The sequence below is a fragment of the Mustela lutreola genome, chromosome 5 (assembly GCF_030435805.1).
Source record: "Mustela lutreola isolate mMusLut2 chromosome 5, mMusLut2.pri, whole genome shotgun sequence".
Lineage (NCBI taxonomy): Eukaryota > Metazoa > Chordata > Mammalia > Carnivora > Mustelidae > Mustela > Mustela lutreola.
Genome location: NC_081294.1, coordinates 138,662,426 through 138,687,428, shown reverse-complemented (window position 1 = coordinate 138,687,428; position 25,003 = coordinate 138,662,426). Strand labels below are relative to the sequence as shown.

The 25,003-nt window shown below is 40.0% G+C and overlaps 1 long non-coding RNA gene across 1 annotated transcript in view; it reads left to right on the top strand.

Annotated features, from left to right (window-relative positions):
* LOC131832554 (uncharacterized) overlaps nucleotides 1-20,904 on the top strand; it is a 31,383-nt gene extending 10,479 nt beyond the window's left edge. The window contains exon 6 of the long non-coding RNA XR_009354099.1: nucleotides 19,825-20,904. This is a non-coding gene — a long non-coding RNA (uncharacterized LOC131832554). The remainder of the gene's footprint in view (nucleotides 1-19,824) is intronic.
* The last annotated feature ends 4,099 nt before the right edge of the window (nucleotides 20,905-25,003 follow it).

Genomic DNA, 25,003 nt, shown 5'->3' with positions numbered 1-25,003 from the left:
CAGAGTATGTTTTCTACACACAAATAATGAAATTCAGAAATAGGAATTAATAAACCAGTTCCATTTGCAATTACAGCCAAAAACCATGAAATGCCTAGGAAAAATTTAACCAAGGAGGTGGAACATTTGTACTCCGAAAACCATAAGAACCTGACACAGAAACAAATACATGGAAAGATATGCAGTGTTCCTGGATTCTGCCCATTTTGTTAAAATGTTCATACTACCCAGAGCAATCTACAGATTCAATGCAATTACCATCAAAATTCTAATAGCATAGTTCACAGGAATAGAGAAAACCAGTCTCAACTTTGTATGGAACTACCAAAGATCCTCAAACCAAAGCAATCTGGAGAAGAACAAAGCTTGAGGCATCACACCTCTGATTTCAAACTTGATCACAAAGCTGTATTCATCAACACACTATGGTATTGGCATAAAAACAGACACACAGATCAGTGGAAGAAAGATTCCAGGAATAAATTCATACTTTCATGGTCCATTAATTTATGATCAAGAAATCAAGAATACACAATGGAGAAAGGACGGTCTCTTCAATAAATGATATCAGGCAAACTCAGTCTTATACACCATATACAAAAATTAACTCAAAATGGACCTGAATGTAAGACCTGAAACCATCAAATTCCTAGAAGAAAACATAGGGAGTAAACTATCTGACGCTGGTCTTAGTTATTATTTTTTGGATTTGACACCAAAAGCAAAGGCAACACAAAGAAAAACACACGAGCTGCAGTACAAAGGATCCGAATGAGCATTAAAAAAAAAAAAAAAATACAGATGGCCAACAGGTACATGAAGAGATGCTCAACATCATCATGAGTAGGAACATGCAAATCAAAACCACAATGAGCTATCTCCTCATACCTATTATGGAGACTATTACCAAAAAGACAAGAAATAACAAGCCTTTGGCAAGATACTGAGAAAAGGGAACCTTGTGTGCTGTTGTTTGGAGTGTAAATTGTCGTAGCCTCAAGGAAAACAGTATGGCAGTTCCTCAGAAAATTAAAATTAGAACCACCATATGATCCAACAATTCCACTTCTGTGTATTTATCCAAAAGAAATGAAAACACTAATTTGAAAAGATATATGCACCCCTATGTTTACTGCAGCATGATTTACAATAGCCAAGATATGGAAACAGCCAAATGTCCATGATGGATGAATAGATCAAGAAAATGTGTACACACACACACACAAACACACTGGAGTATTATTCAGCCATAAAAAGAAAGTGATGCTGCTCTTTGAAACACAGATGGACCACTGATGGCATTAGGCTAAGTGATGTAAGTCAGAGAAGACAGATAACTGTATATTCTCACTTATGTGTGAAATCTACAAAAACCCCGGCAACCGCCAAGCTCATAAATATAGAGATCGGGAGCGGATGGTGGGTGGGCAAAACAGGGGGAAGGGTCAAAGGTTCAAACGTCCCATAGTAAAATAAATAAGTCACGGGAATGTAATGTACAGCATGGTGATTATAGTTAATAATACTGTCTTGTATATTTGAGAGCTGCTAAGAGAGTGGGTCTTAAAAGTTTCCAACACACCCAAAAAAGCTTTCTAGCTACGCATGGTGGGGAATGGTAACTAGACTTATTAGGGGGATCATTTCTGCACATACTCCGATACTGAATTGTGTTGCGTGTGACAACAGCCCCAGCTTGTGAATGAAGCTGTACCTTGCCCTGAATGAAGTACGCTGGTTTGTCCCAGATTCCCCACTATTTTGTAGTGTAAACTTTCATATACCATTTAAGCTCTGCCTGGGAATTAGCACTTCTGGAGATCCTGAACACAGAACGCTGCTGTCTCACTGGAAAATAATTTCAGCAAAATATTTAAGGCTTTGAACTCCAAGAGGGATTTTTTTAACTGTTAGTTTTGTAGGGCTAAGATTATAGCTACTAGATCTTGATCAAAATCCAAGGTCTCTTACATTAAATAGATCCCCGCATTAGTGTTTCTTAATAGCTCGAAGTAGCTGTATTATGTATTTTTCATTTTGAGGAACCAAACTGACAATATTTTGCATTATGCGGATCCTGCATTAGTGTTTCTGTACAGCCTGAAATAGTTGTATTATATACTTTTCATTTTGAGGAACCAAATTGAAGATATTTTGCATGTGGAAGAGGAATCATTTAAGGAAATATGAAAACCACTCATCTAGCTTAATGCTTTCTATTACTTTGGAAACATTTATTTCATCCCTTGGTTACTGGCAGCTCTATTACAGTTTAGAGGCAACAATGGAAGATTTTATGGTTTATGCTTCATTGGAAGAAAAAATAGGCTGCAGATATTTGACCTCAGATAATTGTGAATCCCACTGAGGTTGTGCTACGTATTTTTAGCGACGATATGTTTTTTAACCACAAGAAAGTGTGCAATGCCATTTATCCTGGGAGCTTTCTTTTAGGACCCATAATGTCTTTTTGTGGATTTTTAATATATACTGTATATGGTTGTATTGTATATTATATCTCTTATTAACTCTAGTGCCATCACTAATGTTTTAATATGTAACTGGATGTGCCTCAAGGGAGCAGTTTGTGTGTTTTACTGGGAAAGAGCACACAAAAAAATTCTCCCTCCTGTTCCCTTCCATTATAAATTAATATCCACTACCAGGGGACCTCTTACGATATAAAATTGTCATCCAGTGAGTGGTATGGTTGAAATTACCACGGAGGGAAGCCAAGGAGCAGCCAGAGTCTGACGAAGATGGCACCTTGTCTGCTGCATGTGGAACCCCTGGCAGCTTCCTGTAATTTACGATAAATAATTTACATTGCTAATTTCAAAGTTTAATAGTCTGCATTATATTTTCCGTCACAGTCTTCTCTTAACGGCAGTGCCTTTTCTGTACAACATAAGAGTATTCTAATAACATGGAATCATTCTGGCCAGCTCCAGAGTATTCTGCAGTTGCTGCAAGAGAAGATTTTAGCCACTCAGAGCGCCTAGAGGACGAACGCTTTTAAGTGGCATCACTGCCGGCCTTGCCTTTTCAGTCTGGCAGGAGAGGAGTTACAGGGAGAAGTGGGTTGATCCGTAATGACAGTGCTGTGTATTGTAGTGTGGTGGTTGCCTGGCAACTCCACCTGCGGAAACGAAATACTGGACTTGTAGCCGTATTCAGACCCTCTTGCCCAGTTTTACAGGTATTTAATACCTGAAGCTCAGGAAAACACTGAAGAGAGAGAGAAAAAAAAAAAAAAAGATTTGCTCATTTGGTGACACTCTATCATGGGAGAAGGTCGCTGGGGGTCAACAAGTAGATGGTACACAACGCTGTGAATAGGCTGGCAAGTATGTGAACATCTCTTAAATGAGGCTGAGCCTCACCTCACTTCCATTCCTTACTTGTGTCTCTGCCAAGGACAGATCTCTTCAAGGGAAGAATACTTACTTTCATGTGTGAGCTTCTGCACTCAGTATGGGTTAGGTAACATGCGAAGGAGACTGAACCCCCGGTCTTTTTTGTCTGGGGTGCAGACTCAGGTCACACACCCAACCATTACCGTGTATTCTTTGCACATGCTTTCAGAGATCAAAGCAAGCTACGGGTGATGCCCAGTGCCCAGCCTACGGCGTGTGGCTTCAGTCTGGGGCCGGGAGCTTATCACCTTGGCCTTGTGGTCCCAAAAGCTTCCTTCAACTCTCTTGCTCCTGACTCAGCTCTACTTTCAGAGTATTTACTGCTTTGGGCTTCAGTACAACTTACCTTCACCCCATCATTGATCCTCCCCTCTATTTAAATCAGGGCCACACAGAAACACAGTGAGGGAGAATTGGCTAAAAGACAGTCCATTTTACCAATGAGAAAACCATCCTTAGGGGTAGGGCAGTATCTCAAAATTCTAGAAATGGATAGGGTCATTGGGTGAAATATATCAAAGTGTGTTTTTAATGCATGGGTTAAGCACCTATATTGCTAATGATATGAAGTAACACTTTTTATCATTTCCCGGTGTTCTAGTGGCTGACATTTGGTCATTAATCTTCAATACAGACCTCATTTTAGTTGGCTGAGGAAGCTGAAAAGTACTCACTGCTTTGATCTTTGCAGGAATCATATGAATGAAAAGCCTTTTTAGTGGCCGCAAAAACACTCATGATTTCCATCAGTTGATTTTATCCTAGATCTGTACATCTGGTCATAAGGAACAAAGGAGTGAGGGAACAGAGCTGAATCAAAATGATCTATTTCCCCTGCCTCTGTCACTTGCTAAGACAGCACAATGTTGTCTGCCACAGCTCAAGAGAGGGCACATGTATTAGATGTGTTCCTGAATCCACTGGCATTCAGTTGTATTATAGAAAAAAGACTTCGTACAGGAATGAGACATTATCTAATTATCAGAGAAGCTAGGGAAGGAAGGATGAAGTGAGAAATGAAGGACCAGAGAAAGTCACCAGCAGCTTTCCAGAAGCTCTGCGGCTGTTGGATAGGCCAGAGCTTACAGGGGGAAGTTGAGGACTGGGCATGGCCAGTTACCAGCACAGGCTGGCCTGACGCCGTGACAGGAAACTGGCGAAGAGCCCCTGGAAATCTACCTCCTGCGGAAGCAACTGCTTCTCTGAGTATTCAGCCGCAAGTGTGGTGGGGAGCCTGGGCCACTACAGGTCCGCAATGCTGCCATTCGTGGAAGAGCTGGCCCTAGCAAGGACAGCTGGTTCCCACTGCCCCTCTGAACTGGTTTCCATTAACCATAGGCAGCAGAGAATAATGGCTGCTTCACTTCTGTCTCCCCAACTCATTCCAGTTCTTAGCCTGGGACCATACAGGGAAGAGGATTTTGGAGATAGTCATAAATTACTTGCTTATAAGGGAGCAGCAATCAAATAGGAAAAGGGTGACAAAGTCAAAGGAGGTTCAATATTAACCCTGATCGAAAATAAAAATGAGATTGTCACACACGCCATGTTTAAAGGAGGAAAACCCTCCCATGGAGCAGCTCTGGGAGCAAAGTGTTCTTGGAGGAGGTAGGAAATGAGAAAACCTTCCACTAGGAGGGACAAAATAAGCTCGCCACTGCCTTCAGTGTCAGTCAGCCTTGGAAATCAAGGGAGCAGAGGGGCCTGTAGAGGTTCAAGTCACCAAATCATTTAATTCTGCACAAAGGAAGAAGTCCTTATGAAAACAAACCAACCTCGGGGTGAAGATCAGAGTAACTCCTAACTCCGGAAGGAAAAGCAGCTCAAAAAACATTCGATGAGAAAAGGAAGGCGCTAGAAAAAAACATGTATTTTGAGTCTTGACAGAAATCGGTTAACAACCACCACACGTATGTGTGAAAGTGGCAGTGTGTTGTGGTTGGGTACCATGTTTCCCCTGTGTTTCAGACTTTTTGCCTTTAAATTGTTAATGTGTCAGGTGGCGAGTTAACCCCCAGCACACGACTCTAATCAAGCTTTTTTTTTTTTTTTTTTTTGCACTCAATTCAGGTCACATTTATAATTTTTAAAAAACCAGTACTTTAATTGCCAATTCAGAACAATAAATAAGCTCCAAAAATGACCCGGGAGAATAAAGCATGAGTAATAACAAGATCCAAGGCCATGAAGTGGGTCATCCTTTGAGAGTTCCTCTCTTTCAATAGCATTTCCTTTACTGTGTCTTTAATTTCTCCTCTCATTTTACCTTTCCTCTCCTTGTGAGAAGGCCTGGATCATTACCACAATAGATCAGCCCTTTGATTTCTATTCTCCTTCAAAAAGCAGACATGATAAATGATCTGCTTCTTTCTGGCATTGCTCAATTTGGTTTGTAGTTTAAATCCACATAAAGCCTGCCTACCATTATGTGTTCAATTGTGTCCTCCCCTACCCCCTACAAATTCACATGTTTAAGTCCTAACCCCCAATACCTCAGAATATGACTGACTGTATTTGGCTTGACAGTATTGGAGATAGAGTCTTAGAAAGGCAATTAAATTAAAATAAGGTCATTAGAGTATGCTCTAATCCGGTATGACTAGTGTCCTTAGAAGAAGAGATCAGGACACACACACACATGGCAGCCATCTATAAGGCAAGGAGAGAGGTCTCAGAAGAAACCAATTTTTCTGACACCTTGATCTTCGAATTCTAGCCTTCAGAGAAGTGAGAAGATAAACTTTGGTGGTTTAAGCCACCTGTTAGGGCAGGCCAAGAAAATTAACACAACTCCTACTTTCGAACTGGAAACAATGGATATACTACAGTTAGTTAGAACCACTACATTCTGTCCTCTGAGATAAACCAAATGGATGCAAGGCTAAAGGGTCTATCATTTTTGTTCTCAAAATATAAAGACTGCCAGAGAGGATTTGATAGCTTTACTCCATCTGGGAACTGAGATCACTATCAGCATCAGGGTGGTATAATAAAACATTTAGCACATTGAGAGCCCAAGTTTTGTGTTCGAAACTCCTTCCTCTGCAAGTTAATTCTACTTGTGCCATACAATAATTAACACTAGTTTCCTCACTTGTCAACTCTGAGTAAGAATCATCTGCTAGGGTTCTAGTTCAAGATGTCAGTGTGGGAAGATCCTGAACTCTCCTCCCATGGACACACCAAAAAGACATATGGAATTGTTTCCTTTGGGGAACAAAACAAAACCAGCCAAACAAGTCCCATACAATGGGCGAACAACCAAAAAAAACTCATGTCGAGGCAGGTAGAAGACATTGACGAAATCACATCTTAAACCCCACTTGTGGCATGCCGCTCACGATCAGGAAGGAGGTCAAAATCTGAGCTTCTCCTTGAGGAGTCAAGGGTTTGGATCCCACCATAGGCACTATAACTTTTAAGATGTGCACCTGAGAAGTGAGACCTAGAAACATCTAACTTTGAGAGTCAAGAGCGCTTTTGTCTTCTAGACCCACAAGAGTACAGCAAACTGAAACAGTTCCTGAAGGGCTTATGCATGGAATCTGCTGCCCCAGAGCGTAGTGTAGAGGTAGCAGACCAGAGGCCACCACTTTCTGTGACAAAGGCTTGTATATCTTAGCACATTGATCTGCTTACCTCGTTATCTAGAGGCTTCCAGGAATACTTTCTGGGGACAGAGACCTGCAGGCACCATATTTCCACTCTCCCTCTGTCTTGCTCCAGATCAGCACTATCTCCCAGAAAGGAGCTTCTACCCTAGTCTGGCACCCCGATTTTGGCAGCTGCAGCCCAGGGAACACTTACAGGCATTCCCTGCACTGCTGGCCAAAGGGTCTTATGTCTGTGGACTCCACAGGACTATAACAAATGGAGAAAGAGTTAAGTGGCTTAAATAAACACTCATCTCGGGGTAGACTATACTCTTCTCCAGAGACCCTAGAGGGTCTATACTCTTCCTGTTCTCTGACCACCATGTTTCAGTGTCTCCCAGTGCAGGGCTCACACAGGTCTAATACCTTGGCTTTTCTGTCTGGGACTCCAGGTGTTGTCACTGCTGCTCAGGGAAATGGTCTTAATCACGTGGCTCTGGTAGCCCACGTGGCTTACAGTTATGGGTCTCATGAGAACATAACAAACAGAGTTACTGGTTGCCTACCACCCCCAGAACAGAGCCCAGAAAGTGAACTGAAACATACCCCAGTCCTTTTGTCAAAGAGGCCTGTTTGCTTATCTTGGAACTTTGGTCTAAAGGAGGATTCTGATTTGGCATTTATCTAGAACAGTGAGATACTCTTTGGGGATGGAGGCTAGTGAACGGCACCTTTATGTCACCCTCTGCCTTGCTCTAGGTCACTGGCATCTCCCAGAACAGAGCTTGTACACTTGTCTGGCACCCTAATATTTGCATTTGCCATTTGGGGGATACCTTTAGATTGTCAGACTCTGGTGACTAATGGGGGTTATACCTGCAGTTCCAAAGTACTATGTATCTTTGCATTTTTTAAAAAAAGATTTTGTTTGTCAGAGAAAGAGAAAGAAGGAGAGAGTACAAGCAGGGGGAAGAGCAAGCAGAGGAAAAAGCAGGCTCCCTGCTGAGTAGGGAGCCTGACGATGTAGGACTTGATCCTAGGACCTTGAGATCATGACCTAAGTCAAAGGCAGACCCTTAACTCACTGAGTCAGTCAGACATCCCCATCTTTGCATTCTTTAAAAGATGCCTTTGAAGGTCTAGTTTTCAATCAGGTGTTGACCGAGATCCTTCCCATTAGGACACTGACAGGTCATGGCATGCCTTCACCTACTGAGGACCATGAAAAATAAAATCAGTTCCTGGGACAATCCCAAAAGTTTGAGAGATAACCAAGAGCTACGGCATGGTTAAACAATTAGGTTCATCTCCTACATGAGGCCACTCCCTCAAGACTAGGAGTAGCAGTTGTTTTATCTAGTGCATAGAAACAAACAGAATCAAGCAAAATGAAGAAATAGAAATAAGTTTCAAATGAAAGAAAAGACAAAACCTCACAGAAAAAAACCTTAATGAAATAAAGATAAGTCATTTATGTGTTGAAAAGTTCAAAAATAATGTTCCTAAAAATAATGTTCTAAACAAGCTTGCTGTACTTGGGTGAATAATAGGTAAACACATAGAGAACTTCAATAATGAGAAAGAAAATATAAGAGAGCACCAGATACAAGTCAATGAGCTGAAGAATAAAATTAGTGAACTGAAAAATACACTAGAGGGGTTTAATAGTAAACTAGATGAAGCAGAACAGATCAGTGAACTTGAAGAAAGGGCAGTGAAAGTCATCCAATTAGGGCAGCAGAAAGAAAACAAAAAAGATGAAGACAGCTTAAGGGACTTAGGGGACAAAAAGCAAGCAGACCAACATTGACATAATAAAGGTCGCAGATGGAGAAGAGGAAGAGAAAGGAGCAGAAAACTTATTTGAAGATATACTGGCTGGCAACTTTCTTAACCTGGAGCAGGAAAAGTCCTCCAGAGTTAAGGAGTCCAAAGATTTTCAATTGATATGAACACAAAGAAACCCACACCAAGACACAGTATAAATAAAGCATAAAAATGTAAAGACAAGGAGAGACTTTTAAAAGCAGCAAGGGAAAATCAACTTGGTGTGTATAGGGGAACCCCCATAAGCAGACTTTCAGCAGAAACTTTGCAGGAGAGAAGGCAACATGATATATTTTAAGTGCTAAGGAACAAACAAAACAAAACAAAGCTTTCAACAAGGATATTCTACCTGGCAAAGTGGTCATTCAGAATTAAAGAAAAGATACTGAATTTACCAGACAAACAAAAGTAAGGGAATTTACCTAGAAGAAATGTTAAAGGGACTTCTTTAAGCAGAAATGGAAACATGTTAATTAATAAGAGGAAAACATATGAAAGTGTAAATCACATGGGTATAGGCAAGTATGCATTAAAATTGAGAACAATATAATATAAAAGTGGTGGGTTAATCACTTCTAAAACTAGGACAAAGGTTAAAAGACTAAAGCAGTAAAAATAGCTACTTTTTATTGGGGACAAGGGATACCCAAGAAAATTTAAACTGTGAAATAAAAAACATAAAATTAGTGAGGGTAAAAATGCAGAACCTTAGAATGAGTTCAAATTTAGTTGTTAACATAAAATAGACTATATAAATAAAATAAGTTGTTTTATGTAAGCCTCTTGGTAACCACAGAGGAAAAAAACCAAAAAACAAAAAACCTATGGTAGATACACAAAAGATAAAGAGAGAGGTATCTAGGCATACCATTCAGGAAAACCACTGAATCACAAGTAGGGCAAGAAGAAAGGAACAGAGTAACTACAAATCACCCAGAAAACAATAACATGGCAATAAGTACATACTTATACTTAAATGTAAATGGACTAATTTCTCTATCAAAAGAGTAGCTGAAGAGATTTTTAAAAACCATCTATATGTACGCTGCCTACAAGGAATTCATTTTGTATGTAAGGAAAGACTGAAAGTAAAAGGTTGGAAACAGATACTATATACCAATGGAAAACAATAGAAATCTAGCTATATATAGATAAAATAGACTCTGACAAAATTTAAAATAGACAACGTACATATGACAAAAGGGTCAATCAAAAAAGAAGATATAACATTTGCTAATATTTACACATGCAGCACAAGGAACACTTAAATATTAGCTAACCTAAAAGGAGAAATAGACAGGAATATTAACACTGTAGGGAATTTTAATACCCCAGCTTCACCAATGAAGAGATCATCTAGACAGAAGAAAGTAAGGAAACACTGGCCTTAAATGAAACATCAGACTAGGAGAACTTAATAGACATACACAAAACATCCCAACCAAAAGCAACAGGATGCAGATTTTTCTCAAGCGTACTGAGAACATTCTCCAGGAAAGGCTGTATGTTAGGTCCAAAACAAGTGTGAGTAAATTTAGGAATTCTGAAACCACACCAAGTGTCTTTTCAAAACACAATGGTATGAAACTTAAAAAAAAAAAAATGCAAGAAGGAAAGTGGTAAAGTCTCAAATAGATTGAGAAAAACAACATGCTCCTGGACAATGGATCAAAAGCACAAATAAAAAAAATAAAAAAATAACTTGACACAACTAAAAATGAATACACATATACCAGAACTAATGGGATACTGCAAAACCAGATCAAAGAGGGAAGTTCATAGCAATAAATGCTTAGATAGAAAAATAATTTCAAACAACCTAAATTTACACCTCAAAAAATTAGAAAAGGAAGAACAAACAAAACTCCAAATTAGTGGGAGGAAGGAAATAACAAAGATCACAGCAGATATAAATGAAATAGAAACCAAAAAGACAATAGGAAAGATCAATGAAACTAAGAATATTTTTTTGAGCAGATAAAACTGACAAACCTTATTAGCTAACCTCACCAAGAAAAAAAAGATGTCTCAAATAAAATCAGAAATAACAGAAGGGTTGTTAAAACTGAAACCACAGAAGTATTAAGTATCAAAAGAACATAAAAGACTACTAAGAACAAGTAGCAAATTGGACAACTTAAAAGAAATAGAAAATTTTTTAGAAACATAAAACTTACCAAGATGGAACTATGAAGAAATAGGAAACCCAGGGGTGCCTGGGTGGCTCAGTGGGTTAAAGCCTCTGCCTTTGGCTCAGCTCATGATTCCAGGGTCCTGGGATCATCCAGGGTCCTGGGATCAAGCCCCACATCGGGCTCTCTGCTCAGCAGGGAGCCTACTTCCCTTCCTCTCTCTCTGCCTACCTCCCTGACTACTTGTGATCTCTGTCAAATAAATAAATAAAATCTTAAAAAAAAAAAAAAGAAATAGGAAATCCAACAGACCAATTATTTTTTAGGAGACTCAATCAGTAACTGAAAACTTCCCAATTAAGCAATGTACAGAACCAGATGATAAGTTCTACAAAACCGTCAGAGAAGGATTAATACCATTTCTTCTCAAACTCTTCCAAAAAATAGAGAATGAGGGAGCAATGCCAAACTCATTTTATGACGCCAGCATTACCCTGACCAAAACAAGAGAAGAATACCACAAGAAAGAAAATAGGCCAATATCCCTAATGAATGTATGTGCAAAAATCCACAATAAAATCTTAGCATACAGAATTCAATAGTATTAGAAGGATCATGCACCACAGTTAAGTGGGATTTAATCCAGGGATACAAGGATGGTAAACATCTGCAAATCAATCAAAGTGATACACCAAGTTAACAAAATGAAGGGTGAAAATTATATGATTATCACAATGTATGCTGGAAAAACATTTGACAAAATTCGACCTCCATTCCTGATAAAAATTCTCAACAAGTTGGATATAGAAAGGAGGTACTTCAATGTAATAAAGGTAATACATGGCAGACCCACAGCTAATATCATACTCAATGGTGAAAAGATGAAAGCATTACTTCTAGGATTAGAAATAAGACAAGGACACCCACTCTAATCACTCATACCTGACAAAGTACCAGAAGCCAGAACTATAAGGCAAGGAAAAGAAAAATAAAGTATCCAAATCAGAGAAAAAGAAGGGAAATGATGGCGTGATACTATATAAGAAAACCTTAAGGACTCCACTAAGAAACTGTTACAACCAATGGAACAGTACAGAGAGCCAAGATATGAACTCTCACATATATGGTTAACTAATATTCAACAAAGGAGTCCGGATACTCAAAGGGGAAAAGAAAGCCTCTTCAAGAAATGGTGCTGGGAGAACAGGATACCTATCTGACCCTTCTCACAAATATAAGCTTGAAATTCATAAATGAATCAGTAAAGTTGCACGATACGAAACTAACAAACAAAAATCAGTTGTATTTCCATACACTAACAATGAACTTTCGAAAACAGAAATAAAATAATCCCATTTACGCTGACATTAAAACCTGTAAAATACCTGGGAATAAATCTAACCAAAGAGGCATAAGACCCTGTACACTCAAAACCCTGAAACACTGATCAAAGAAACTGAAGGAAACAGAAATAAATGGTAAGACACCCCATGTTCATGGATTAGAAAAAATTAATACTGTGAAAATGTCTATTCTATACAAAGCCACCTATAGCTTTAACTCAATCCTTATGAAAGTCCCATGGCATCTCTTAGAGAAGCAGAAAGAATACTACTAAGCTAGTGTGTAAGTGTAAAACCGCCAAATAGCCAAAGCAACCCTGTGAAAGTAAAACATTGCTGGAGGCATCATACTTCTTGATTTCAAACTGTATTACAAAACTGTATTACATACTTCTTGATTTCAAACTGTATTAATATTATGGTATAAGAACAAACACATAAACCAATGGAACAGTACAGAGAGCCAAGATATGAACTCTCACATATATGGTTAACTAATATTCAACAAAGGAGTCCGGATACTCAAAGGGGAAAAGAAAGCCTCTTCAAGAAATGGTGCTGGGAGAACAGGATACCTATCTGACCCTTCTCACAAATATAAACTTGAAATTCATAAATATTAAAACGTATAATCTTAAACAAAAAACTCCTATAAAATGAGTAGAGGAAAAGAGGGAAAAACCTCTTTGACATTGTCCTCAGTGATGATTTTTGGAGTTGACATCAAAAGCAAAATAAACAAGTCAGACTACATCAAAGTAAAAAACTTAGTAACAATAAAGAAACCATCCACAAAATGAAAACACACCCTACTGATATGTGGAAATCATCTATCTGAAAAGCTGTTAATATCCAAAATGTATGAAGAACTCCTCCAACTCAGAAGCCAAAGAATGAGTCCAGTTAAAAATAATGGGCAGAGCATCTGAACAGACATTTTCCCAAAGAAGACACAGACATGGGAAACAAGTATGGCAGAAGATGGTCAGCACCACTAATAATCTGGAAAATGCAAATCAAACCTGCCTCATACCCATTAGAATGACTATTATAAAAAGGACAAGAAATATGGAGAAGGATATAGAAAAAAGGGAACCTTGTGTAGTGCTCTCTGGAATATAAATTGTTGTGGCCTCAAGAAAAACAGGATGGCAGTTCCCTAAAAAAATTCAAATTAGGAACACCATATGACACAATAATTCTGCCTTTGAGTATTTATCCCAAAAAACAGAAAAATATTAACTTGAAAAGATATATCACCCCCCCTCCCAGTTCAATGCAGCATATGTACAATAGCCAAGATATGGAAGAATGTATTGGATGCCTGCTGATGGATGAGTGGATTTAAAAAAATGGGTTAGAGACACACAGTGGAGTATTATTCAGTCTAAAAGTGGGTTTAAAGAGAACATACCTTAATATAATAAAGACAACATATGACAAAACCACAGCAAACATCATACTCAATGGTGAAAAGCTGAGAGCTTTTCCTCTAAGTTCAGGAGCAAGACAAGGAAGTCTACTCTCACCACTTTGACTCAACATAGTACTGGGGGGTGCCTGGGTGCCCCAGTCCTTAGGCATCTGCCTTTGGCTCAGGTCTTGATCTAAGTGTCCTGGGATCAAGCCCCACATCACGTTCTCTGCTCTGCTCTGATTCTCCCTGAAATTCTCCCTCTGTGTTCTCTCTCTCTCTCTCAAATAAATACATAAAATCTTTAAAAACAAAATGAAAACATGGTACTGGAAGTTCTTGTCTCAGCCGTCAGGGAAAAAAAATAAAAAGCATCCAAATCGGTAAAGAAGAAGTCAAAATATCACTGTTTGTAGATGACATAGAAAATCCCAATGATTCTACCAAAAAGCTATTACACGTAATAAATGAATTAATTAAGAGGGTAGGATATGAAAATCTTATGCAGAAATCTGTTGCATGTCTATACACTAATAACAAAATACCAGAAAGAGAAATTAAGCAAACAATTCCATTTATAACTGCACCAAAAAGAATAAAATACCCACGAACAAGCTTAACCAAGGAGGTAAAAGAACAATCCTCTGAAAACTAACACTTATGAAAGAAATAAAAGATGACACAAATGTACATATATATCATGCTCATGAATTGGAAGAATATTGTTAAAATGTGCATATTACCCCAAGCAATGTACAGATTCAATGCAATCACTATCAAAATACAAAATACCAACAATATTTTTCAAAGAACCAGAACAAATAATACTATAATTTGTACAGAATCACAAATGACCCTAAATAGCCAAAGCAATTTTGAGAATGAAGAATAAAGCTGGCAGTATCACAATCTCAGATTTTAGATATCCTTCAAAGCTATAATAATCAAAACAGGATAGTATTCATATAAAAATAGACACACCGATCAACGGAATATAATGGAGAGCCCCCAAATAAACCTATATTATATGGTCAATTAATTTATGACAAAGGATCCAAGAATATACAGTGGGGGGTGGGGAAAGACAATAAATGGTGTTGCAGAAAACTGGACAGCTACATACCAAAAATATCAAACCACTTTATTTCATCAGACACAAAAATAAACTCAAAATGGACTACAGACCTAAGTGTGAGACCTGAAAACATAAAACTCTTAGAAGAAAACCTGAGTAGTAATTTCTTGGATATGGGCCATAGCAACATTTTTCTAGATATGTATCCAAAGGCAAGGTAAACAAGAGCAAAAATAAAGTACAGGGACCATACTAAAATAAAAAACTTTTGCACAGAAAAGGAAACCATAGGGGCGCCTGGGTGGCTCAGTGGGTTGGAGCCTCTGCCTTTGGCTCGGGTCATGATCTCAGGGTCCTGGGATCGAGCCCTGCATTGGGCTCTCTGCGCAGCAGGGAGCCTGCTTCCTCCTCTCTGCCTGCCTGTCTGCCTACTTGTGATCTCTGTCTGTCAAATAAATAAATAAAAATTAAAAAAAAAAAAGGAAAGGAAACCATAAACAAAATCAAAGACAACCTACTGAATGGGAGCAGACTGGCAAATAATATATTCAGTAAGGGGCTGATACCAAAAATACAGGTAACTCATACAACTCAATATCCAAAAACAAATAATCCAACTAAAAATGATCAGAGGACCTGAATGCACATTTCACCCCCCCCCAAAAAAAAACATACAAATGGCCAACAAACCCAGGAAAAGATGTTCAACATCACTAATCATCAGAGAAATGCAGATCAAAACCACAATGAGCTCTTACATCATACCGATCAGAATAACCAGTATGAAAAAAATCAAAACATAATTAAGTGTTGACAAGGATGTGGAGAAAGAAGAGTCCTCTTTCCAGTGGAAATGTAAATTGGTGCATCTACTTTGGAAAACAGTATGGAGGTTCCTCAAAAAATTATTAATAGAAACACCGTATGATCCAATAATTCCAGTACTGAGTACTTATCCAAAGAAAATGAGTATCCTAATTGAAAAAATTATGGTGCACCTCAGTGGATCAGTTGGTTAAGTGTCCAACTCTTGACCTTAGCTCAAGGCTTGATCTCAGTGTTGTGAGTTCAAGCCCCAAGTTGGGCATGGAGCCTACTTGGGGAAAAAATACACACACACACACACACACACACACACACACAGAGATAATATATATATATATATATATATATATATATATATATATATATTTTTTTTTTTTTTTTTTTTTTACTACAGCATTATTTATAACAGCCAAATTATGGAAGTGACCAAAGTGTCCATTGATAGATGAGTGAATAAAAGAGTGGTGTGTATATATGCAATGGAATATTACTCAGGCATAAAAAAAAAAGAAATCTTGCCCTTTGCAGTAATACAGATGGACCGAGAGAGTATTATGCTAAGTGAAATAAGTCAGAGTAAAAAAGAACAGTATGACTTCACATACATGTAGAATGTAAAAAACAAGTGAACAAACATGTTTTATACACAAACACTAAATACAGAGAACAAACTGATGGTTTTGATAGGGGAGGGGAGTGAGGGAAATGGAAAAAATGGATGAAGAGCAGTGGACGGTAAAGGCTTCTGGTTATGGAATGAGGAAGTCATGAGGAGGAAACACACAGCGTGGGGAACACAGTCGATGGTATTGCATAGTGTTTTATGGTGACAGATGGTAACTACAGTTGTGCTGAGCACAGCATAACATGGAGTTGTCAACTCACTATGTCAGACACCTCAAACTAAACTAACATGGTGGGTCTACAGTACTTCAATAAAAAAGTAGATAAAGAAGGAGTGGGGATGTAATGTTAGTAATGACACCGTACTGTGTATGTGAAAGTTGCTCAGAGAGTACATCTTAAGAGTTCTCATCACACACACAAAATTTCTAACTATGTGAGGTGATGGATGGGAAGGAAATTTATTGTGGTGACCATTTTGCAATATATACAAATATTGAACCATGAGGCTGTAAACCCCAAACTGGTATGTGACATGTCAGTCAGATGTCATTTAAAAACACTGTAAAAACAAAACCAAAAAGGCTGCATCTGAGTGAATCCAAGTGAGAGAATGTTAATGAAAAGACTTTGTAAACAGTAAAACACTCAACACCAATTAGTCATCAACATGAGTGACAACCCAAAATGTTGCGTGGTGGTGTTAGATATAAGCACTACATTGATAACTGAAAACAAGAAGTCTCAGTAAATACCTATTAATAATATTTAGATAGTCACAGTGGAATCATAGTAGCAGGGGAGGACAATGTTGTAGAATCTTGCTGGTTCAAAAATGCAACCATTTGTAGAAGAAATGGCAGCCTCAATTTCTACCCAGGGTCTGAAGCTCCGTGATTACTAGCCTGTCAAGCATCTATTTCCTTGTTCCTTCGAGGTATCTCAGGCCATTGTTTTCCTCCTCATGCTAGTGTTTTGCAGCTCACAAGGGTGACTTCTGACTTTCTGAGCAGCTGACTAGGCTCTTCTAAGATCAACGAGGGGAAGCCATCATGAGGGATGGCAAGTGGCCGAGATGGTGCTGCCAAGCCTAGATGACAGCTAGTGACAAGTCACAGGTTGACAAAAAAATGCAGCCTCCCCCATTCAGGGGGAACGTTTGCTCTGTCACAAACGGCTCAGTTTGTGAGAGCTAATAGAGCTAAGCTACTCTCAAGGACAATCTGGCAGAAACACTCCTCCTTTTTCTTTCTCTTTCTTTCCTTTTTTTTTTTTTTTTTTTTTAACTTTCTGATACGTGATGATGATAGGAAAGTGGGGGTGGAGCAGGGTGCAGACCCCGGTATTTCCTCTGAAAGGATTGTATTATTAGGGCAAGTAAACCCCTAACCACTGCTTTGACCACAGAGGCCAGAGATGTTTGTGTTTGTTTCAAGACACAGAGCCCAGAGTCGAGGTCTGGTATTTTGCTGGGGACTGCTGAAGAGGAGGGATTTGGCTTCTGGCAGAACATAAAGCCAAGCTGACAACAAAGCTTTCCTTTCAAGCTATCCAAATGAACACATTTCTAATCTGAAATTCAAATACTTGACAACAGAGAGCCTGTGAGCTGGGCTTTGAACAGGAAATTGCTTCATGGTTTTAGCATAATGAATTAGGCAGTTAGACTAAATCCATTTACTAGGAAAAGAATGCTTTCACATGCTCTCTGAAAGAAAGGGGGTGGGGGAAGCCTTCTTAATTTCCCAAATTTCTCAGGACTCAGAGCCACAAATGCTCCATGTAAATTTTATCTGTTGTGTTCTATGGCTGGTATGTAAAAAGGCATCTGAGCTCAGTATTCAGGAATGATCTTTGTTAGAAAATGTTGTGCCTTTTCAAGCTGGGGAAATGGAAGGTGAGGAACACAGGTGAGGAGGGGCTCATCCTTCTCTGCATCCTGTATTTTCCCTGACAATGGGGAACGCATTTTAATCCCGAAGGCCCATTTTCTTCCTCATCAGCAGTGTTATTTCGTGCTCTTGGGAATGGGTGGATACGGAGGCAGAGAGTGAGCCGGGAGAGCAGAAGCAGGTGGAGACCAATGTCTTCCGCAGCAGCGCAGGCTTTCCCACATTCCTAGTCCTTGTGGTCAGATTCACACCTCTAGCTCTCAGTCCTGAGCACAGAGGTGGCCACTCCATAAGCTGGGCTGGTGACAACGGAGGGAGCAGGGAGACGTCCAGCAGGGCAGGGGGAGGGCTGCGCCAGGAAAGGTGACGTTTGCTTGTGTCAGTCAGGTCCATGTAACAAGGCCAACCTCCAGAGGGTCTGCTGACAGACATTCCTGGGGAGAGACAGAACTAGGAAAAAAAAAAAAAAAAAAAAAAAAAAGGCATGAATAAGAATAGGGTAAACAAAAAGGACAAAGACCCTGGAAGAAGAGCTGGTTAGATCTTGTCCCACCGTGCAAGTTTGCCAGAGGAGGGCTGATTTGTAATCACGCCACAGCAGCATTTCCTAGCAGCTCTGACTCCCGGCACAGAAGTGTGGGGCACTGCCTCCGAGCCTGAGCTCAAGACAGCCAAGTCACCAGCGTTCTGTGTAATCGTTCTTACACCAGAGCAAATATGTAACTAGGTCTGACATCTCCGCCTTCACAACTTGCGAGTTAATAAATCCAAACCGTTTCCCGCTCCCCTCCACTATGGTAACAAAATGTCAGTAAATACGCTTTCTTTTTAGTCATTGTTTTCAACTTTCCTAACGGAGAGAGCCGTGAAGTCCTTCCAGTTGGCCTGGTGATGGAGACACGATGATAGATTCCATTACGAAGAGACGTTTTAAAAACCATTAATGCGTGCCAAGCATCTAATTCAAGTTTACAGTTGGGAATTAAAAAAAAAAGAACAGGTCCCAATTTCCTCATTGTTAAGGAATCGCCCCTCCTGGCAGGGTGGAGGAGACCTTGGCGTATATACAAAAAGGCCCCACGATCGCCTACCTGAACGGGCCCACGATGAATTAAGCTGAGCCATGCTGATGTTTTTAATGCATGAGAACAGTTCTGATCTGGAATAGTAATGATCACCCCAGGAGCAGAATATGAATATTTAATGGACACCGTGCCTCATGAGTTATGCTGGGAACTAGAGCCACTCAAGTCCATTCGGCATAGCCTTTCAACCCAAGGAGTGGGAGATGGGCAGAGAGGAGAGTCTGAGGGTCAAGCAGTTTGCCTTGATCTTGGTAAAGGGGGTCAGAATTCCAAATTCAAGACTGCCACTTAACAATGAGCTTTCCTTTAGAGTAATGTTCTGGAGTCTGGGGGAAGGGAGCCAGCAAAGGGGATATTTGGGCCAGTGGGTATGCACAGCAGTGGGGTTTTCTCTCTTGCCTGTGGAGGCCAAAATCCTTTTAATTGGGGGCAAAGTCGTCACTTCCTTGATCGTGGATAAGGTGGACAATGTGTGTGATCCTGGAGAGCAAAGAATTAAACTCCTGTTGAAGCAGATAGAAAGGAATGATATCTGAGCTTTGTTACGGGGTGAAGAGAAAGCTCCAAGGAAGTGTTTCTTAAATACATGTCCTTGCAGATGCTGAGGGCATCTTTATGGACACCCCCACCACCAAAGGATTTGCAAACCCTGGTTCAAGGCCAGGGGCACCAGGCTGCAAGGAAAGCACCAGGAGAGCGAAGTGCATGGATGAGGACGGTCAGAAGCACCAGAGACAGCCGAAGGACTCCTCAAATGTTTCCACCCACATCCTTGTGAGCAGAGGATAGAGAGGGAACCTGGGTTGGTGAGGGGAGAAGGGTAGCCTAGAGAGACCTGTTAATTGATGTGTTGATTGAGCTTAAAAAAATCTCAAGTAATTTATTTTCAATCCCAGGATCTGCTCACGTTTACTTTGATGTAAACATGGTTTCAGATGACTAACATGCTAATCTGAGCTTGAAAAAGAGGCGCCATGCTTCTGGGAGGACGATGCCTGCCTCGCTACCCCTGGGCTGTGTTCACCTTGAGGAACACGGACCTGGGGCCAGCTCTTGACAAAATGAATGCGAAGTGAGTTACTCGAAGCCCACTCCTGACTAATGTCTTCTTTTTTCAGTCCTAATGCAAAATGGGCAAAGTAATCTAAGGGGAGTGTCCCCCTCCTTCTAGCTCTTCTACGCTGCCTCTGAAGAATTAATGGAAAGCATAACTTGGTGACTTCCGTCTTTGTCTGTACCTCAACTGCTAGTGATTCAGCTTCTCCGTTGGGATGATTCCACCCCACCCCCACCTGCTTCTGCTATGTAAAATATAGTCAGAAACAAATTGCTGGTAAGAAATCCAAATTGGTGGCAAATGCAAATTTATCCAATCCACCCAAATTATCTTTCTCTTCTCGCCCTTGTGGAAGTAAGAGATTTTAATTAAGTGCCAGCAGAGGCACAGGGCAAGCCTTACAAGTTAAGTATTGAGGAAAACGGTCTAGTTTTTCCATGTCTTTTAAAGGTCATCTTCCTGCTGGGTTTTACCGTATGCTCCCTTAGCATGGGAGACTCCTGGGCCTGCGTGACTGACCCCTGTGTGAGGTGACTGATAGAACTTTTCCAACATTGCCATAAATCATTCCCCTTTCAAAATGAAAATAAAACCTAACCAAACAAGACAAATTAGGAGAGATATCAGCCATCTACCTGTATCATTTCATTAATGTTCATTAAAATTTTTTTCACGAAACAGCTACTATTTCATGTCTACATGTGGCATTATTAGAAATCATTTCTTCTTTTCCTTAATTAATTTCTTCAGTTTAATTCAAAATGGGCAAAATGCCACCCTTGGTCTTAGATGTAGTCTTGTGTTGACTGTAGAGTCAGGGTGGACAACAGCCTCGAACCTCGTACGTCTGTATACTACCGTGATCTACCACCTACATCTATTTTTCATTGTGTAATTTCAACTTATTTTTTGTTTTCTTGGACTTTTTCCAAGCAGAAATATCTAAGAAATTATAATTTTGATATGATAGAAGCACATTTAGATGTGTTTCTAAGTATATTAAAACAGGTAAGCACACAAACTACTAAAATACAAGACAGAAAAACATTTTTATCTGCCATCAAAATCATCGTGGGAAGCTGAGTAACACTCATAAGACGGCTAACACCAGATCACAGTGTGTTCTACCATGGCCTATAAGGGATTATACACAGAGGGAGGAGGAAGGACGGAGGGCCCATATTCTGTAGGCGCTGGTAACTCCCAAGGACGAAGCTGAGCATAGATTTCCAAGAGTTCCAAGGAAGAGGAATCTGGGCCAAGGGAAGCCCAGGAGGAGAGGGAATTGGGTCTCCTTTTGGAATTCCAGCGGGAGGCCGAGGGCTATAGAAGGTGCTTTACTGACTCCGTCTGTATGCAGAGCTGACACGGCAGCATGGTGGTCCAGCATGCCCCTTCTTTGTCCTGGATCACTAACACTGCAGGAATGGGGAGAGAGAATCAATCACTTTTTTTTTTTTAAGGATGAAGAAACAGTGCCTGTTAAAGAGGAACAGAATATGCCACTTTTATCATAAGGATGTGGGGATATTTTCTCCAAATATGCCACTTTTTTTTTTTTTTTTAAGATTTTATTTATTTATTTGACAGAGAGAGATCACAAGTAGGCAGAGAGGCAGGCAGAGAGAGAGAGAGGAGGAAGCAGACTCCCTGCCGAGCAGAGAGCCCGATGTGGGACTCGATCCCAGGACCCTGAGATCATGACCTGAGCCAAAGGCAGCAGCTTAACCCACTGAGCCACCCAGGCGCCCCAAATATGCCACTTTTGACACAAGATTATTTTGAGCTGCAGGCAACTGGAAAGAAGTGGCTGATAGAAGAAGTTTCTGTTCTCCCCTTATCTGTGTAAAACCACCACATAAATTTGTAAAAGAGCCTCTTGCACTCCCCTCTCTACCGGTAATGACAGAAGTTAGTCATTGGAGACAACTCTAGACCTCTGTCAGCCCAGAGATACCTACATAACAAACCTTGCTAAAACTCTCATCTACCATGTTCCCTCTGTGCATTTGCCACACCTAGAAGTTCAAAGTCCTTTTCCTGTGCATTATCTTCTCTCCACATTTATTGTTTCCTTATTGATTTGTTAAATTGCTCTGTAAGGTGAAGTTCTAACCACCCCTTTGAGTCATTACTCATCACTAGGTACTCCCATGTGTATATGTGATACACATGCTAATACACTTGTTTGTTTTTCTGCAGTTAATTTGTCTTTTGCCACTCTGATTTAAGGGAACCTGAGATGGGTAGAGGAAAAGATTTCTTTCCTTCCCTATGCTACCTTAGTTTCTTCCACATTTATGAGTACCTCTAATGATTTTCTTCTCGCCATAATAGTTGCAACGGAACAACATCTGTTGATTAAAAAAAAAAAAAAATCAATGTCTATTTTTTCTTTGGGGGCAAACCTGTACTGTACTGGGGGCTAGCTAAATGATTGCTACTTATGTGCCTGTGGTCCGTGAGCATTGCAAGAGAGACAGATAATTTCCTCAGAGAGTATGCAGATTCTGCCAATGTTTTCAGCTGAAGCGTAATGTTCTTGTGAAAGGGCCCCAGGGAACTGACTCAAGGGTGGCCCACAAGATTGCATGCTGCCACACCACTGATTAGGGGGAGCACGTGCACCTCATGTCCAGACTGATCCTTGAGGGGTCTGGGAAATGGGCTGCTCTAGGCCAACATCTTGTTCAGGACCATCTTTATTTTCAGCCATGCTCCCTTTGGGGGTTCAAGAATTGTTTGGGAAAATTAAAGAAAATATATGAGACTGTAGGGTCAAGGAATAGGTCTTTCTACTGTTCTTGTTAGTTATTCAGCAAATCACCAAGTAGACCAAGTAATATGACGGTTTGCCTGCACTATTATCTAAGGGCTACCATATTGCCCCAGGACAATGTTCTATCACTAATAGTTATGATGATAGTGGTAAGTATCCTGTGCTTACCCTGTAAGGGCCACTCTTCTGAGTTCTTTGCTTCCACTCTTTTCTTTTTTTTAAAGATTTTATTTATTTATTTGATAGAGATCACAAGTAGGCAGAGAGAGAGAGAGAGAGAGAGAGGAAGGGAAGCAGCCTCCCTGCCGAGCAGAGAGCCCAATGCGGGACTCGATCCCAGACCCTGGGATCATGACCTGAGCCAAAGGCAGAGGCTTAACCCACTGAGCCACCCAGGCGCTGCACTAATTTATTTTTTTAATTGATTTAATCCTCATTATAAATGATCTTTAATATATAAATGACTGCCATTTTACAGATGGAGAAACTAAGCCCAGAATAGTTACCTGGCCTACATCATGTAGCTAGAATGAAGCAGAGCTTAGAGAATCCCAGCAGCCAGGTTTCAGAATCTGTGCTCATAACTACTATGCTATTCTGCTTTGTTTACTAGATATGGGGTGGATGGATGTATGGGTAGGAGAGAGAGTACAGCAGTTTATGTGACTTAGTGACACCCATGTGTCTGGTCCTATATGGGACCAGAACCTTAGTGGCTCTGTCTGCCCTGCCTTTAAGAGAAAGATTATGATATTCCCTGCCCCTTAAATATCCAACTAAATAAATGAATGGAAGGCAGTTTAAGGATTGCCCAGGGAGTGTTTGGGGAAAATATTACCAGGTCAACAAGCAAACCCTGGGTGAAGAAATACTATATGTACCCTAACATTAGTATTTGTCTTTAAGGCATTAATGGTAAATCAGAGAATTCAGGATCATGTGTTGTTTGCTTTTGAAGAGCAGACAGGATTTAAGTTACTTGATTCTTCATCTGTTTTCCTTATTATATCTCCTGATGAAAATCCATTCAGAATGGCCAAGTTCCTTGGAATAGAGTATGTACACATAAACTTCCTTTAGTATGATAATTGGGTTGGAGTTACTTTGAATTTTAGAAACCCTTGTCACGATAGCATCTTCAATTAAAGCTCTGGGCCAGTATTTAGATATGAAAATGCTAAAAGCATAATAGGGCCTGATCATCCTTCTTTTAATGGTATCTAGCATCCATTACCAAATTATATCCCATAGGGTGTTACTCAGGGACAAGAGCTCTGGAATCATACACCTAAGCTAGAAATCCATTGTCAGGCTGTGTGACCCAAGGCTAATTATGTAGCTTCTCTGGGCTTCTGTCTCTTCTTGTGTAAAATGCTCTAAGGCTACCCCATGATCCTGAGATGGTCTGGGTAATTAGTTCTTAGCAGCATGCCTAATACCTTGTAAATACTTAATAAACATTAGGTAGCAATGAATAAACACATGTGCAATTTTTATCTATGTTACAATAGATAAAGACTTCATTCAATAAAAATATTTATATTAGAAAAAAGGTCTGGGCTCTAGGTCTTTCACAGAATGGGTGCTCGCCAGGTGTTAAATGTGTATCTTAATTATCCAACTGATGGCTTCCCGGTGCATGCTCTTTCTGACATGCTATATGTAAAATAATCCCCCGGAGGCATTCCGGTGAATAAAGCAGGCAAATAATCGGACTCTGTCTCCTCTACAGTAAGCACAACTGTGGTTTGAAAATAGCCTTTCAAGAATGTAACATCATTTTTTTTCTTAGCTGTTTCCCTCCTGTACTTATCTCATAACTTTGAGGCAGATTAATCCATTAAAAGGTATACTCCTAGTGTTTCGTAATTGCCAGTAAAGCCTAATCAGATAGCAAGTGCTACAGAAGAGCCTTCAAGAAATACTGTAAGATAATTAAAA